Source organism: Monopterus albus, unplaced genomic scaffold (genome assembly GCF_001952655.1).
Source record: "Monopterus albus unplaced genomic scaffold, M_albus_1.0 scaffold52.1, whole genome shotgun sequence".
NCBI classification, from domain to species: Eukaryota; Metazoa; Chordata; class Actinopteri; order Synbranchiformes; family Synbranchidae; genus Monopterus; species Monopterus albus.
Genome location: NW_018127932.1, coordinates 934,034 through 938,635, shown reverse-complemented (window position 1 = coordinate 938,635; position 4,602 = coordinate 934,034). Strand labels below are relative to the sequence as shown.

Here is a 4,602-nt window from a genome sequence, read left to right as displayed (position 1 = left end):
ACTCTTTCCAATTCAGTTCAATTCCATTTTATTTGTATAGCACCAAGTCACAACAAAATCATCTCAGGACACTTTACATAAGAAGGTACTTACTATTATTATTATGCAGGACAAACACAACATGAAAGAATTTAAAGAGCTGAGTGCCATGTTTCCTAGTTCACTACCAACTGTCATCAGACACTGTCCTTTGAAATTGTCACTATGAACTAAAACATTAAAAGGATCATCAGTTTAACATGGTAACTACTGTATTACAATATAACTTACAACCAGCCTGGTAGAAATGTAAGCTGATAGTTAGCTGTCTTTTTGCCTGTGCTCCATGGTTGAGAGGAATGCAGTGAGATGCATGTCCAACGCAGCGAAAATGGCTGCTGCTTTCTATCCCACTGAGCTCAATAACACCGGTTAACCATTAACGTCACTCAGTCACCCTGGAGATGGAATGACTATAAATAAGTGTGTGTACTGTACTATGTATGTCCGGTTAATAAAGATCTGCACGAATGAAGAGCAAGTGTCCAGGAAAAAAAAACAGTGTAAGAAAACTTGGATGAAATATTTGCAAGTAAGGATTACAAATAGCCTAATTCTCCCAGAATAGTGTGTTTATAAGGGTAGTACTGTAAAGGAGATGTATACACTGCTGCAGTAATAGGAATGAGTAATGAATGTGGAATGAATGTACCAACAGTTTATGATCTGGGCATGACATGTCTGAAGGGCTGAATGTACTTGAATAATAATGACAATGACCTTTATTTTGGCCAAGCATGTTACACACACAAGGAATTTGTTTCCAGTACAGAACCGAGGCAGCCATCTGCGGCGCCAACTCACATTGATGGCTCTAATCATTGGGGCAACTTGGGGGTTCAGTGTCTTGCCCAAGGACACTTCGACATGTAGACTGCCAGCACTGTGATTTGAACCTCAAACCCTCTGGTTGGGAGACGACCGCTCTACCCACTGAACCACAGACAAATAAAAATGGATGTGTGTTTCCCTGCCTGCAAGACAAAGAGGGGAAGAGAGGGAGTGAGAACAGAGCTGGAAAGTACTCACAAACATATATGCATGCACACCTGTTTGTTGGGGTAACACAATGTCCCACCACGAGCACACATTCCAGCCAGGGAGCCACTACTGGGCCTGTAGCGCTTCTGTATAAAGTGACAGAGTCAGCATAGTTATCTGCTACTTTTCTGTTATTTTACTCTGAATTTTTAGTTAATGCTTTAAAAAAAACTTAAGCTGTTCAAATTATTTTATTGACTGCCTTTTCTTTTTGTATCTTTGTACATTTTATGCAAAAGGAAGAAGCTGTGCGGTGGGCAACCAACACGATGGAGGATATAACAGGAGTAGAAAAGAAAGTTCAGGTGGGTGAGAGAAATACTAATGCTCAAGGTGACACATGATGATTTTCCATTTATATCACAATATCTTAGGCAGTCACTCACTAGGCAGTTTATTTGGATCTTGTTGTTTGTTTGTTTCTTTGCTTTTTTATAGCCACTACCATTTCTAGTTCTCAACATCCCTTAGACCACTTGGCACCCTAGCTTTGTATAAACCTCTCTCATCTTGTGTTTCTTATAGCGATTTCTACATTATTACGGTTTCTCTCGTTTAGCAGGCAGAGGAGAAAGCGAGGAGGGTCGCCTCAGATGTACTGTGTGAGATTTTCGACTTAAGTGAGAGAGAGGAAATTACAGAGCTGTGCAAAAAGAAAAAGAAGATCAAAAAACAGGCTCACTTTAGGGTGTCTGTGGAAATCCCTGCGCTGAGCTACAACTTTCAGAATCCTTATCTTCACAGATAGGGCCTGTGGATACTGCAGAGTTCATGGATGCAGCCAGTCAAGGCTGAATGCAATAGACAAGTATTTGGCTGATGGTTAGGAACCCTAATGTCCATGATGAGGTGAGCGCCCACTGTGGCACTGATATAGTTACCACATAGAAGAACAAATATTTTGTACTTGTAATATATTTAATTTTTTTCAGCTGAAGAGGACAGCACTCCACGTGCCTCTCTAGAAGGACACACTGCAGTAGTCCAAAGGCTTATAGAAAAAGGAGCCAATATCAACTTTAAAGATTGAGTAAGACAGGTAGGCACATTGCTTGTTTGTAAAGATGATGATGAGATTGCATCACATCATCTTCACCCACTAAAGCTCCAGTCTCTAGTGGCCCGATGTCATCATTACTAATAGGATGGTGGCTTCCTACTGTGTTTCAGCTGGGCTCCAGGGCCATGCACTGGGCCTGCAGAGGGGGAAGCCTGGCAGTTGTCAAAGCCATGAAAAGTCATGGAGCTGACCTGAACATTAGAGATAAGGTGAATGTGCATTTTACTTGTTCCTGAATTTTTACTGGCACAAATGCTTATGTGTCTGTTAGCATACTGTTAGTCTTATAGTGATATACAGTCAGCTCTTTATATGGATTTGCATACACTTAATCCACTCATGTATATATCCACACTGCAGTTGTATAGTACTCCTCTACATGTGGTCACAAGAACTGACCACACAGCAGTTGTGGAGTACCTGCTGTACTGTGGTGCCAGAGTTGACTCTAGGGACAGGGTAGGCAGAAACTCAGTCTGTTTCACTTTAGTGTTTCATCATCTCTACAATGTATTTCTGTCATTAATGCATTTTTTTCTACTCAGGAAGTGGACACCGCCTTGCATGATGCAGTGCATCCTAACAGAGAGAAAATAGTGAAGCTGCTCCTAGCTGCAGGAGCTGACACAAAACTACTGTTAGTTTGTACATTTGGTTTTCATCTGGTTTACCTTGAAGATTAGAAATAATTTGACATTTGAGGAATTATACTTATTATTAGTGATGCACCGAAATGAAAATTCTGGGCCGAAACCGAAACCGAAAATTTAGGATGCACTTGGCTGAAAACCGAAACGAAACCGAAAATGGCTTCTTTTAAAAACTTCAAATTTTTAAAACACGCTTACTCTATAATTGTGTGTGTGTGTGTGTGTGTGTATATATATATATATATATGTATATATATATATATAAAATTACTTGAATTTGATGAATCTGAAATGAAAATCTAAAATATTTTTAACAACAATACCAAATAATATTATTCAAGTTTTATGTAACACTCAAACATTTTAAATTGCTGTGCAAAACAATGCAAAACTGTGCAAAAACAGCAATAGAACTTCCAAACAAACTGTAAACAACATAGCCTAGGTAGCTAGCAGTGCTACACAAATTTTAATGCAACTATGCACTATGCAAAATTGGACTGCTGTTTAGTTCAACAAACGTGGCAGGTTTTTCTTTAGGAACAAAAGTTGCTCCGCTTTTTGGCCGGAGAGACGGTTCCTCTTCTCATTAAGCACATGAGATGCTGCACTGAAGAGTCTCTCACTGTCTGTGTTGGTGCTTGGGGCAGATAAATACCTGCGTGCAACCCGTGCAAGTAATGGAAAGCGCTCTTTGCTGGAGCGCCAGTAGTCGAGTGGATTGTCGCTTCTGGCAATGGGTCGTTCACCTAGATAAGTGTCCAGTTGTTGTAAGGCTGCGCTTGTTCCACCGCTGCGGATCGGGGCGCTTTTCTGTAGAATTTCGTCAAACATCTCGGAAAGTGAGGGAGTGTACGCCTCGGGGCGGGGCGGGGAATTTTCGGCGTGTTTTTTTTTATTTCGGCCCGAAATAAAAATGGCCTTTTCGGCCAAAAACTTTTCGGTGGCCGAAATTTCGGTGCGCCCCTACTTATTATGATTTTTTTTCTGGAGAGTTAGATTTGATAATTGATACCAAGATATGTACAGCCAGCAGCCAGTTAGGTTAGCTTAGCATAAAGACTGGAGACAGGAGAGAACACTGTTTTGTTTCCTGCCTTTTTCTGCACAAAAAAAAACTACCAGTCAAAAGTTCTGATATAATTTCCCATTGAATATTCTGTAATATGCCCCTGTGCTAAACTGGGAGTGATGGCAGTGCAGCAGCTAAAACAGTGGCAGTTTGACATCACTGAGATCTTGCAGAAGATGGAGAAGCTCCGAGAGGTGGGACTGGTACTGGCTGAAAACACCCCCAGAGAGGAGTGAATAGTGCTGTGAAAAGCTGTGCACTGGCTCATATGGTATATTCTTTATAATGTCACTTTCATTTACTCGCTGTCTGAGGTCAATGCATCATATTTGAGTATATGCATTATCTTATGGGCATGAAGCAGTGTAATGTATGATCAAAATCTGTCTTACTAGGACACAGCTGGTAAACCTCTGACACTAAAAAATGTCACTCAGGAAGTGACTGATTCAGACAAGACAACAATGAGAAAACAAAGCTGAATTTTTATTAAATCTTATGCCAAGTTTTAGCTTTTGTTATTTGCTTTTGTTTCATGATCGGGAACACTGTCGTGCGATGCCTTTGGAAGTTGAATAATAATAATAATAATAACAGATAGGGCTGTACAGTACATAAGCTTTGTTTGATTATAGAAATAAAAGACAAGCCCAGAGTACGCAGTAGCACTATGTTTGAGATGTCAGCTGATGATAGCAGAAATGACTGGTATGCCCCCCCCCCCCCGCAAAAAGGTTGGG

At 40.6% G+C, this 4,602-nt stretch overlaps 1 protein-coding gene across 2 annotated transcripts in view; it reads right to left on the bottom strand.

The window, feature by feature from the left end:
• The window catches only part of st3gal7 (ST3 beta-galactoside alpha-2,3-sialyltransferase 7), a 3,553-nt gene extending 2,425 nt beyond the window's left edge, over nucleotides 1-1,128 (bottom strand). The window contains exon 1 of one of the 2 annotated variants that reach the window (XM_020601847.1): nucleotides 844-1,128. The gene's annotated coding sequence lies outside the window, so the exon portion shown is untranslated. Of the gene's footprint in view, nucleotides 1-270; nucleotides 481-843 lie in introns of those variants that run through there. The other variant, XM_020601848.1, reaches the window with a different exon arrangement.
• Nucleotides 1,129-4,602: the final 3,474 nt, after the last annotated feature.